Source organism: Homalodisca vitripennis, chromosome X, assembly GCF_021130785.1.
Source record: "Homalodisca vitripennis isolate AUS2020 chromosome X, UT_GWSS_2.1, whole genome shotgun sequence".
In the NCBI taxonomy this organism is placed as follows: Eukaryota; Metazoa; Arthropoda; class Insecta; order Hemiptera; family Cicadellidae; genus Homalodisca; species Homalodisca vitripennis.
In genome coordinates this window covers 50,034,059-50,048,436 of record NC_060215.1, presented here as the reverse complement: position 1 = coordinate 50,048,436, position 14,378 = coordinate 50,034,059, and the positions used below count along the sequence as shown (strand labels likewise).

General features: G+C 31.4%; 1 long non-coding RNA gene across 1 annotated transcript in view; it reads left to right on the top strand.

Moving 5' to 3' along the window:
• Nucleotides 1-1,411, top strand: part of LOC124368987 — a 294,041-nt gene extending 292,630 nt beyond the window's left edge. Inside the window, exon 3 of the long non-coding RNA XR_006923030.1 lies at nt 1,328-1,411. This is a non-coding gene — a long non-coding RNA (uncharacterized LOC124368987). The remainder of the gene's footprint in view (nt 1-1,327) is intronic.
• The last annotated feature ends 12,967 nt before the right edge of the window (nt 1,412-14,378 follow it).

Sequence of the window (14,378 nt, the reverse complement as noted above, 5' to 3'; positions counted from 1 at the left end):
CATGAAATTGATAATGAATATCTTTCATAGCAACAATAAAAATTATTTAATGTATGAATTGTACATTGATATGTTCAGAGTAAAATATCAAATAACAAATGTGTGCCAACGAGTTTCTTTATCTTGACTGGTTGATGAAATAAAAAATAAAAACTATGAAACACACGCGCACGGCAAAACACACACACACACACACACACACACACACACACACACACATTAACATACTGTAAATTAAGCAGTTCTGTCCTATGATTATTTTTTTGTCTTGACACGGACAACAAATGTTCAAAATATTTCCTGAGAGTTCGTAAATATATATACCCATATACAAGGTAAGCTACCCATATATATACACACACATATATATATATATATATATATATATATATATATATATATATATATATATATATATATATATATGGGTAACCTATTTTGAGTAGGAAACGCCTATTCACAGGGGCCAGCCAGGGGGCCAGCCAGGGAGCAAGCTTGTGGCGGGCAGCCATGACAAGTTTTCGCGAGGATGTGTTAGCATTAGTTCCGCTTGGTTCTGCTCGACGTGCGTTAGCAGCGAAATTGTATACGTCAAGGGATTTCTAACGGGTAAAAATTATATTATTGGAAATTATTGCTTTTCAGATGGTGTCATAATTAAGGACACTATATGTGTTGGATACTACTTCTTAAAAGCTATTAAAATGTTAGGTTAAGAATTAACTTTATGTGTACCTGAAATGGTACAGCATTTACTAATTAATGTGGAAAATTACAGATAAAGTACAGGTAAATTTTCATGTTGAACTCAAATACTTCATGAATATTTATTTATAGGTCATACTTGCTTAAACGATTTCCGCATATGTTGATTATTTTTCGTAATAGAAAAATTGGTGTAAATAAAAAGTTTATGTTAAATATTGAAAAATCCGATTCTATCGGTCCGCTTGATTTTTCACAATTTACGTTGTAATTGAGATAATCGGTCTTCAGGCGATGTCTGGTTCTTGGGTCTTCTTAGATCACGTATGACAGCCGATCTCTTTGGCTCTAGGTGGTTTGTTCATCTTTAAGGCACCTAACTAAATGGTTACAGTATTTAAAATCAGCCTACGAATGTGCAAAATGTATACTCTTGTTACAAAAAGAAACACATGGTACTTAAATCTTAGTATCTACTGGGAAATCTGCCCTAACCTCCTAAAAAATAATACTTAAATGCATTTATATTCATCCAAGCGTGGCTTGAGGGTAAGATATATCATATTTTTAGAAGAAAACTATTAATAATTATGGTAAACCTCATTTGTATTTCTTGTCCTAGGCTGTGCTTTCCTGACGTACTTCAGCAGAGACAGTGCCGCGTTAGCACAACACGCACTGCATGAGAAACGCACATTACCAGGGGTAAGTCCCTTTTAATTTTACAAGTCACCCTATTTGAATCAAATAAATGTTATAAAACTTTGCACTAAAAATTCATAATCAATTAGTTTTTAATCTATTTTGTAGGTAAAATTGAAATGTTTACGAGACGTTTGAGTCTCTACTTTGAAATGCTCTTTAATAGAGGTTTTCAAATGGTTTAAAATTGTTTAAATGGATTGATTAATGTCAGATTATGCATAATAGTCTTCAAACCTACTAAATATACCAATCGCCTTTCCCATATATATATATATATATATATATATATATATATATATATATATATATATATATATATATATATAAATTAAAATTCATTTATCTTGGAGTAACCACAATGACCTACTAACCGATGATGGTTTAAGTAAAGCAAATTATGATATTGTGGTGACATAAATTCCCACCATCTTAAACGAGGGTTAAGCTGAATTTTGGCATCCATTCATACTGAGCTATGATTACCTCTGTTATGTATTACCCTATTCCATATAATACGAGGACATAAAAAGATTACTGTTCACGAATGGTTTAAGTTTGACTGTATTAGGAAACCTTACTAATTTGTGAATGCCCAATTCCGCATATATCTCCTTTTTGAGACATTGTATGCAATGTTTTTATTTAATTCTAAGGGTAAACAGTTTGTTTTTTGCTGAAACGCAACTGTCGATAAATCTACTGAATCTTGTGAGAACATTTATATATCTAATTCAGTATGTGGTATTCATGAAATCATATGTATTAGGAACAGGGGACATAATTTCAATATCTTAATTTAAAAACTAACGGTTAATAATACTCAGTTTATAGCAGTTTTATGATGGGAGATACGTAGCTGTAGTGTATGAAGAAAGCTTAAAGTATGTAAGGAAACCATGCCCAACGTCACAATGTTTACTTTTTTCACTGGGAATACTTTTAAGTTGCTGGGTCAAGTGAATGGTTAAACTTGGGGAAATCAATTGTATTCTCAACTCTACGATGCTTTTGGTGTTAAAAAAAACTTCCTTCTGAAAAAGGAAATGATTAAAATCTAATTCTGAACCTTAATCCAAAAATTTTTCTACATTTATAAAAGGTACTCCACGTTAACAAATTAATATCCCAAGATCTTTTTATATATTTTTCTTTTCCATTAAACTGAATTAATAAAATTATTATGAACTGTAAATAAACATGGCATGAGATGGATTATGGAACTCTGGAGCATTAATTTAAATCAAGATCAAATTAAACCTCTTGCATCCCATGACAAATTTTAGTATGAATGGTAAAACTTTGCTTATTCAAATTCGTATCCAATAATTGAAAATGTTGAACTTGATTATCATGAGTGACCTGTAAAGATTTAAACTCTTTCATATTGTTTACCTCTATTCATATAAACTATACTGTTCTGCTTAAGATTGAAAGATTCTAGAAAATTTGAAGGTGAACACCCGTAAAAATAATTCTAGCTTCAGAGAAAGGATAAACAGGAATTAGGTCAATACAAGATGGAAGTAAGAGAGTTGACGGTAACCATAAATCCGATCAGACCATACTGAAAAAGTTCAGGACGGATTACTTCTACGTCCAAACTTTAACTGTCAAAAAACAGTTTCCTCACCTAGAAGACTGTGCTATAATCAAACTTTTTCTAATACTTTGCTTACGTCTTTAGACCCTTTTTAAACGATAAGCAGTTATATGAGAAACTTCAAATTGTAACCTGGTTGGACTGATCTGTCTATCAAACGTCAACTTTTCTCCCAATCGTTTATTCCACCATCAATAACACGAATTCTCATTCAGAAGTGATGTTATTTCAGTGCTTGGTAGGAAAAATTATTAAAAATCATCACATGCATATTATTTCCAAATTATTTGTTATTTTTGGAAATTTTATTCTTATTATTTTTTTAAGTAACTTTTGAAGTTTATATTGTAAAAAATCCACAAAAATAAAAAGAGAATGTGCTATATTTAAATGTGAAGAGAATATTTAACGTTGATTTATGAAATATTTTCACCATTTTTAAGAACCATGAAAACATACATCACTCATAAACTGTCATGAATCTCAATGAGTTAAGATGCTATGCAAACCAGGATGATACTATCCATGTTTTGAGATACTATTGAAAAAGCACTTTAAACCTCAGAAAAGTAGTGACATTAAAAAAAAAAACATTCTAGCAAACGTTTCTTACTATTCGTTACTATGGCACATGGATTAAAATTTATGTCTCTATGACCAACCTGAAAGTATTATATTTGTTGTTCATTTCATGGTACTGAGATTTATTTTGATTTGTTAGCAGATGGAGGTGTGAAAATTGAGTAAATAACAAAGCTAATCACAAACACGGAGAAAATGCTACAACATACGGTTGATACCATGCTGATTAAATATGACATTTAAGGGGAGCACGAGTGTTGTATCTTTCCCATGTTAATTTTGCATATTTTGAGCACAGCTTTCTCAGACACCATTAAAGATAATTGAACCAGGTATTAAAACAAATTTTTACCAGGTATTCTAGACATGTTAAAGTACAGTATTTAACACATGGATTTAAAAGAATACGTATTAATATTTTTTTATTAAATTTTTTAATATTACAATACATTTTTTGAACTATAAGAGATCTATATTTCCTTCTGTTAAAGTTTGCATTCGTATGTTGGTGAATTGTGGTAAAAATTTTGTTGAAATAAATGCAGTAGTTCCTGAGGAATCTGCGTTCAAAGTTTAAAAAAACCTGTTTTTAGGGAAACGGCAAAAATTATGAATACATAAAATTGTAAGCAAAAACTTTAGTTTAATGTACCTAAAACTGGCCAGCTCCGTAGCTTGGGTCATCAGGGTCTTCTTCCTTATCTTCCAGCTTTCTCTTCACTTGTCTTTTCTTTTGCTTCGCTTGCTTTTTGAAATTTGAAGAGTTACGCTCCGATGCTTTGATGCGGTGTTGGTCCATTTGTTTCATGCTAAGAAGAGTAAACTTTCCAATGTTCATCTCTAGTTTTTGGAACAACTTGCATTTAGTTACATTACCACTATTGAACACTGACACAGCATCATACACTCCGAAATGTAGTGTTTTCAGTCCAACAAAGCCGGTTTTGGGTAGCCTAGACCAAATAACCGCGTTCACACTTTCGTTTGGATTTTGTGTCTTGCCGTGTAAAAATTTCCGCAAAAGTTCTTTGTCAGATAGACTTTTAAAAACTGATTTTATAAATTCCATTACTATAGCCATTTAAATAGTATTTTATGGCTGTAAGTCTCACCTTTAGCATTTACCTTTTGGTATCCGCACCAAATTGTCTCGCCTTTCGGACACAAACCGTGGTGTGGGTCATTGTCACTTGAAATCTTGTGGAAGTACAAAGCCCAAATGTATTTCACCATGTTGTCGAGACTGTCTGTGTTCCTTCTTTTCCTAAACCACAGTAGGTCTGGAGTTGATCAATGACAACTTGAGATAGCCTATTCTTGCCACCTAAGCCTTTACCGTTAGACTAAATAATACGTTTGTTTTCTGATTTTAGTCTTCTCAATCTTGTGCCCATTCTTTTCTGGACATGTCCCAGACATTCCAGTTTAGATATTTTATGATCAGGACTACAAAAACTAAAACCAAAGCAACTTAGAAATAAACTGCATACTGTATCAAATCACACACAGCAAATTTTGCGTATTTATGCACTGGACAAATTATTTAAAAAATTAATTATATACACTTTAAAACGTTCTTATATAATGTTTTATATATCAAATTACTCGTTATAAGTTGTAGAATTATCGAAAAATCATTTTCTTCAATTTTTGCCCTCGTACTCCTTAAAGCAGAGTCTATATGTTATAACTTATTTATAAATATTGTACGATAAAAACGTCATTATTTTTAATTCTCAAGGTAAGTCGATGTTTTCTATGAGTGTTTTTACAATCACACTCATTCACTATTTTACTGCTTCTATTTATAAATTCGTATAAACGTAATGCTTATTGGTTTTTAAACGGTTCAATATAATTGTTTTAATTAAATAATATTTTTCAGCTCGGAGTACTGATTTAACAAGTCAACTAACTTTTATTAGTGCCACACAAGGGCTAATTTATCGGTGGTGTACGCCTTCCAATATCAATTGGAAGGGGAGTAGGATAGTAAGAAATATGCTTAAAATGTTATTTTGAGTTATTTTTTACTGTTGAGTAAATTTATTACTTCTAATAGAAATAATTTTCTATTGTCGTTTAATTATATTTGTCTATATTATATGGTATTTAACTGAAACGCTTATCCCTGTAATTACGTCTCCACCTCTTTCTTTCGTATAAATATCTATACATTTGAAGGAGTAATCAAAACCTAGGGTAAATCTCTACAACGCAGGTGGACCGTCCATATTTCCCCATCATGTGCATCTATAATAGTCATGGCCTGACATGGACTGAGTGAGGAAGTAATCAACCTCGCCATAATATCTCTCCATCCACTCTGTAATGTTTCCGGCCAACACACTGGTTCCACTTCCTCGGGAATAGGTATCCCATCGGGCTGGCCAACTGGAACTCAGAGACTGTCCTCTATGAACCTAGCAGCAAGCCTAACAGCTGCTATTCTCTGGGCATACTCTATTCGATTACTACAGTTTTCTTTTGTAAAGATATTGAACCAGACCTCCCATCCCTAGAGTTGACCAGGGTCAGTAACCGACATCATTATCCACACTAATGGTTCACCTCGACTAGCCGACGCATTGGGGCGCCGTAAATCGACGTTAGTTTGCTAAACGTTACTTGACATCTTACAGCTTTTCTTATTATCCTCAATATATGATCTTAAAATGTAACTCCAAAGCATCTAGCATGTCAAATTATCGTGCCAATTAGAAAGCTTAATGACCAAAGTAGTAAGCTTATAGTAGTGTTTCCTATGATGTGCAACGTGAGAAGCACTCTTTGATGATACTGATGGTTAATTCCCCTGCTTGAAACCCTTTTGCAGTTTGAAAATTCGCCAGCTGTATGGATTATACCTTATATCAATTACAGCCTGAGGAGTTTCTCCAACAGCTACCCTAGACATCAAGCATATATAGTCGCCTGTACGATATGGATAGCATGGAACTCTAGCATAATCGTTGATCAAGATTATAATCTGTTTTTTTCTAGTCCCTTGTTGGAACAAATCATGACAGCTCTAACATGGCAACTCCAAAGAAACATACGTGCATTCTTAACGTTTACTATGTTATTGAAAGATCAATTTCCGACTCACTATAAAATAAATCTATTGCTTGTTGGACCATTGCCGTCAATTTAACGGGTTGCCAGCGTGGTCTCCAATGAAACAGTTTAATGGGGCCTGACACTGCACGAGGGAGCTTGCACCATCAGCCAGCAGCTATCTTTAAACGTGTATAAACCGATTTTTAATCCTCATTACATTAAAATTTTTAAAACAATGCATACAAAAATATTAAAACTATTTATTTCCATATATAAAATTTAGAAATAATGTATTTGGCTGTTAAAAATGTATAAATAAAATAATTTTTTTATAACTTCATAAAAAACGGATAAACACTGCATTTTGATAGAAATGAGTGTGAATTTGCAAGTCCAGGACAAAGTTATATCGTAATAAGTTTCACTCATTTATGCGTCTGCATTGATATTATTAATGTAAACCGAAACCTGACACCTACTTTATGTTGTATAGTAATATGAAATTTATACTATTTCAATGACTGTAAATATTAAATAAAGTTTGATGACTATTTTGCTGTAGATCCATAAATTTACATATAATAAGCAAACATACTATTACAGTTACTAACTTACTTCGCTGGTTCTTTGTGAGCGAATAATTTTTATCCTACTTTAGTTATTCATAAAAAAAAACTTTATGACAAACAAGATTTATGGTTATCGGCTAACATACTTTATTTTTATCTTATTTAGTGTATTTAAAATCAGCGTGTAAGATATTTCGACCGTTACGAGATACAATTATAATTTAAAAAGGTGAATAGCTGCTACGATGTTACTTCGATTATTACCCGTGTAACATATCGCATATTTCTAAAAGAAATATGCAGTTTGGAGTAACAACTATTTCAGGAATACCTACAAGCCGAAAACCTATATTATTATCAGAATACATGTTTTTCGTTATTTATCACGTTATGGACGCGTTGTGGCATGAGGTTCATCTATACATTGAATTTCTCCCCACCAGGAACAAGATAGGAATGGAATCTGCTATAACCGAGCTGTAAATACTATCAGCCTTTTTATAGGCCCTGCTTTCAATATCTAAAGACGCTTATATGTTCCTGTTTAAGATATCACTCTTTATTATATCTAGGCTTTTATGCAGTTTTTACTATTACAACCTTTTAAATAAGTTTACATAATATCTTTCTAAATATATCATTCTATAAGCTGTAAGTAGAGAATTGTCACGAATTTGTCATTATAAAATATAGTGAAAATCTTGAACATTCTAATAACTTATTAAGTTTAAGTATTATGCTATACGAAAACTATATTGTTATAGATGCATTCTCAGGAAGTATTACTAGAACATATTATGGAGTCTAGACGTTGTAGTATTTTGTGAGATTTAAAAAATTACTACTAAAGTATAAGCACTTTATCTAGTTAAAAAATATATTATTCATTGGTTTTAAACGCATTTCGTGAGTAATTATAATATTTTATTGCAAAGCAAATAAAAACTGTATTATAAAATTTGTCTAATAGGAAATTTTGAAGAATTTTTATGAAAGCCTATACAGATTAGACTCTAAACAGTAGCTTTATCGAAGATTAAACTACGACGATGCAAAAAAATATAATATATCATTATTATTCTTTCTTCACGCGTTGTTTCTACCAGGAAAGATTCTTGAAAGTGAAATGGTAATAGTTTGATTGTTTATTATAAATAATAATGAAGTTTAGACGTTCAGTCTTTTTTGCAGATTTATTCAGAATTTTGTACACTATAAACAGATCATAATGATATGTTGTTTGCCAATTTGGAATCGTCAAGAGATAATTTAATGATTGGAGATTGTTAAACAAAGATGTGATTGTTTCGATTGATACAACGCGATTAAAGATCGATTGAACGTGAATTGCATCTGTACAAATTTTTTAGATAATTATTTTAATGCGTTATGCAAAGATCGTAAGATTTCAATACAGCAAGAAACTATTTATTATTGAGGACATATTAACGTAATTTTTCAAAACAGCATTGTAACATAAAAATATGTTGTAACTAGTTATGTGAGCCTAAACATTGCGAAGAAGATTTGCTATGTACCACAATATCTATGATGAGGTGAATGGCTAAAGGATGTCACCAGAATTCGTAATCGTTTATTTGTCCCTTAGTTGTCATAAAAGAAAAGTGCAAAAACAAATGGGGTCAGTCCATCTAGCTTTTACCCAGCTACATCACATATCCCTCTCTCACCCCTTACTCCACCACTATCTAATAAGGAGACTAAAAACTGTTAATAGACAGTATCAGGAACGCTGGCGTAGCTGAAATGGCAGAGGGGGATAATTACCCCTTTAAGCTGTTGCATTACAGTTTAACCGACTTACAGGTTTACATTGGTGTATTATGCATTTGGAAAAGTTCAGTTAAATAGCAAAAGATTCTAAAATATGTAATTTAATTGAAAATAATATTCTAGAGTGTGCTCTCTATATAAATGTCTTTTCCATCATTTCAACTAATCCTTCAATAGTTAAAACCATATAACTGATAAAACTGTCAGGTTTTAGAGTGTTTCCTTATAAAGCTGTTGCATTACTGTGTAAAAATACATGTCCTTTACTAAAGGAGTTAGATAACAAGAAGAACGCAATGCTTATCTGCTTAATAAAGTGTAAAGGTGGTAGTAATGAGTGGGTTGTATACGGGCCAGCTTGTTATTTTATCCCTAGTTAGGTCGCCATTAAACCTAATTAAACCGTAACAGTTCCTCATTGTTTACAGGACGGTCACTAATTGTTCTGCTCTCGTTACCCTTTAACCCTGCAACCCTTTAATTCAATCATTGTTATAATATATTACTTTGTATACCCTTTGATAATAACATTGACGTCAATACAGAGCATTGATAAATTTTACGAATATCGTATATGACTACCCTAGGTAAAAATATTTAAATATTTACTGTGCCATATATTTAAATGATTAAATTTTTAATTGAAACAGTATAACTATGACCACGTTAGAGTTCACTTAAAATAATCTTCAGATCTTTTTATACTTAATAACGCTATAGCAGATTAAGATAGCATATTAATCATGAAAGATCAGATTACAAATCCTATCTATTCAAAAGGTAGAAAATTATAATAATTTTGAAAACTTAGATAAATACATAACATTACAGGTAAAACATGAAAGCTTTCAATTACGAAAGATTAAATAATTTAAACATGTAGTAATATAATGTAAGTTATTAGATCTATTACTTAACTTTAACATTAATTCAATTCCAAAACAAAAGTTATAGTGATTTTTAAAACCAATACATTAGAGATAATTCGTAGTCAACGATAAATCTATGTTTTGAAATTTTTGTTTGAACAGATATTTAAAATGGATTATTTTATCAATAGATTTTTATATGTAACGTATATAAAATAAGTAATAGCACTTTTAAAGCACCATGATTGTTTAACTATTGAAAACGTCTTGAGGAAAAATATATATTAACTAATACATTTATATATATCTTCATCACCTCATCAACAATTTATTTTATTATTAAAGTTAGGTATTTTTAATTGTTACAAGATATATCTAAAAATACAATTAAATGTGACCTCTGCTTTCAATTTCTGTAATGATTTGAGAAATCTATTCTTAAATAGTATTCCTACTGCATTCTACATTTCCTACATACCGCATCCTATAATCACATAAAAATAGTAATCTCTCTACAGTACAACTCTTTTACCATTTTTACTTGTGAACCATCCGATTTTTTTCAGACTATTGTCTCCCTAGTTTTGAAATATTCTTGATTTTAAGTTAAACCTTCCTTTTGAAATTATTACCTGTCCTATATTCAATGTATTATTCCCAGCACGAAAATCGGGATGAATATTCTCTATCATTATAAGTGTAGGGTATTTTGAAGATCATAATATAATTTTTTTCTTTGTCAAAAAAGACATTAAATTTACGAAAGACATAAAATCTTAATCTCAGTTTATACTTCTAAGAAACCTTTTATTTTGTCAATCTACATCCAATAACACGTAAATGTTAATTACCTAATTTTGTCATGGTTCTGTTTTTCTAGAAGCGTAGCATATGAATTAAACTTGCGGAGCATTCAGACATAATCAGGATATTCCTCCCATATAAATATTGCTTCAAAGATATCTCTTGACAATGATTAGTTCATATTTCTATTACAGTATGTTTGCTCAGGTTCTTTTATAAAAACAAAAAAAAACGGTCTAGAGGAAGATTTATATTAAATGCAAAATGTTCAGTACTCCTACTTGCGGTAATATGCGAAACAAATGCGGAGACCGTGCATTGTAAACTGAGGGGATCGACTGGCTTGTGTACTTACTTACTTACTCTTACTTACTCCTGTGGCCACTCGAAACCCAGATGGCTTTTGACCTCGCCAACAATGTATCTCCAACTTCCTCTATCTTGAGCCACTTCCAGTGTAGCGCCAATCGTTCTTAAATCCTTCTCCACCTCTCTCATCGCATCCTGGGTCTTCCCAATGGCCTCACTCCCTCTGGTTCCCCTCGCCACACCTTCTTTATCATTTTATCTTCTCCCCTTCGGGCAACATGGCCCATCCATCTCATTCTTTTACTACTGATCAGTGCAATCACATCGGGATCTTGGTATATTTCTCTTAGTTATCTGTTCTTCCTGATCCGCCATATGTCTCCTTCTTGAACTGGTCCAAAAATTCTTCTTAGTATTTTGTTTTCAAAGGTTATTAACTTTTTTTGGGATTTCTTTGTGAGTGCCCATACTTCTGACCCGTACATCAAAACTGGTAAGATCATGGTTTTGTAAATTCTTAATTTAACTTTCTTCATTAATAGTTTGCTTTTGATAAGTTTTGCAAGGCTCCAGTATGTTCTATCTGCTGCTGCTAATCTACATTGGACTTCAACTTCTTCTCTATTGTCATGTGTTATCGTCACTCCTAAATACTTAAATTCCTTTGTAGCCTTGAATTCATGGTTGAGTACTTCTAGCTTTTCTCCTTCCTGTTCCATTCTTCTGCTTATTTTCATGTAGTGCGTCTTGTCTTCGTTTACTTGTAATCCTATTTTTGCAGCCTCAACTAAAAAGGCTTCTACTAGTCTGTTTAAGTCCCTCTTTCTCTCAGCTAGAATGGCTACATCATCTGCAAATGCCAGGATATTGAACTTATCTCCCAATTTTACTCCTTCAGGCATCCCCCTGGCTTGTGTACAGTGAAGCAAAATTTAGATGACAATAAATTAAGGAGTGTTTATTAAAGAGTATTTAGGTGATTAAAAGGTTGATTTGAAAACTTTTGTTTAAGTTACAGAATATCATGTAATTTTAACTTTCACTATTCCTATTTTATTCATTTTTAAATGTGATAGAACTGGAGTTCAAACACCAAAGGTATTTAATGTATAGGGTTTTAGAATTCGGAATTTCCAAACCCGTACAAAGAATATTTGCAAATAAAATCAAATATATATTTGTGTTTCCATAATAAATAAAGAAACCCCCTAATTAAAACCAATCAAATTATATTCATAACTTTAAAATTAAATTTAAACATTCTTTCCGAAATATTTATTTTAGCAGAAGATTTTATGTCTATAACGAATAATTAGTTAAGTTTGGCTCAACTTCCATATTAGTTTTGTTTAATTAAAATTGCAGCGGAAGTACAAATTAATTTTCAATAACTCACAATACAGGCTTGGCAGTCTTCTTTTACTATAAAAATAATAATTGTTTATGATAACATAATAAATACAATAACATAATGACATGATAACTTTTTCTATCTATATGTAGTGCTTCTTTTCGTTCTTTTCCATGTACTTAAGGGTGAATACAATTAACATTATTCTCAGCCTTCATAACAGAGATTTTAATCACTTTTAGATTTTGCGAAACATGCCTGATTAATTTTATGTATTCGTATATAAAAAGATTTAGATTTGCGATTATTAAAATTTCTTCATTATTATTACTAAGATAACTTATTTATTCTTAATAACATACTGTACCACATTTTATCAAACCTAGTGTGCTGCACGTTTGAATATTAGACATTCCATAGGAAAGTGTTAAATTCCCTGCACAAGGACTAAGAGTGTCATAATAATGTAAATAAAATCTAAATTAATATGCGATAAAAATATGTTTTGCTGGGTACTCACGCAACAGCGTAATTTCAACACTAATCTACCTCTCCCATCGAAAACAAACTCTAAACAAGTAGATACTTACTTATTATTTTACTTTAAATTGTACCAAATTCAAAAACAACATCTGTTTCGATTTCTTGTAGTTTTTATATCGTGAACTGAACAAATCATGCGTTGCTATTTTTATTTTATTGAGTTATCGAACCTTCTGTGACACACAACAGATGATGGGACATATGTCATTATGTAAACCCGTGTATGCTCTAAATTAGATTTATATTTATAATACGATACCAATAAGTCATCTTACATTGTAGATACACATTAATTTCGTTTCAAAAAATTAATCATTAACATTAATCTCATCTAAATTTGTTTATTTATATTGTGTTTATTGGGATAAATTTTGTTCTGTTGCTGATTCATGATTTGGCAAGTTGTATCGATGTAATAATATTTATCAGCATTATATATACAGAACACACATATTTATTAGGACAGTAAAAATTGTAAATGTAACATTTTCTTCTTATTCACAAAGGACTTTGCATCCAAGTTATAAATCCATATTTATGGCAAGTTTATTCATCAGGTTAGCTCCAGGGTACTCAATTCCGCAGATAACAATAAAGTGAACCTTCAGTTAACAACCCCTTCGCCATCATTAGGGTTATCGGCCATGATATCGTACTCTTGATAAGAAGCGTCGGGTAGAGTGCTCAAGTGTCCAACGTCCCCGGCCGTCGATCCGCACCTCCTGTTCCTGTCTCGCTACTATCGACTTCGTTCCAGTCTATTCCATGGATTAACATTGGCATCCTTCAGTTGGTTCATAAAAATATTCATAATATTTTACACTTTTTGTGTCAGAATAGTCTGTAAAAATTACAATGATCATAATTTTGATTTGCATTAATATCATTTACTCTACATTTACTTATATAAAATACAATATCTTACAACATATTACTGCTTTTAAAATAGATGACACCCTTTAAGATTTCTTCAATTAGTATGTTTTCAATGAATGTTTCCTCTATCTCAGTCTTATAACAAATGCAATTTTTGTGTCAAGGACTTTTATAAAAGTTAGTTTCAAGTCGGAATAAATAAATTCCGCCTTTTTCATGAACTATTTATTTTGCAAAATGTTATTTTTTGCGTCTAAAGTCATTCCGTAATGAGTTACAAGTTATGGTCTGTATAAAGGTTTAAAAAAATTAGATACTTTAATAAAATCTATGCCTTTAACACATTTTATATATTAACTCTCATACATACTGGTGAATAAATTGGTGGTGTACAGCTGCATATTGCCACATATCAAGATGTGTGTACTACATAACTAAAATGTCACGAGTTCACCGTGCTACGTCTAAAATCTAGATATAAAGTAACACTTAGATATTAATCAGTGAAAATCTGTTAACCAATCACGCCCAATGGTATATAGAATCACCTAAATCCAGAGAATCCAAAAGACACGTAAATCTCAACCAAAATACTATATAGGTTCCTCATT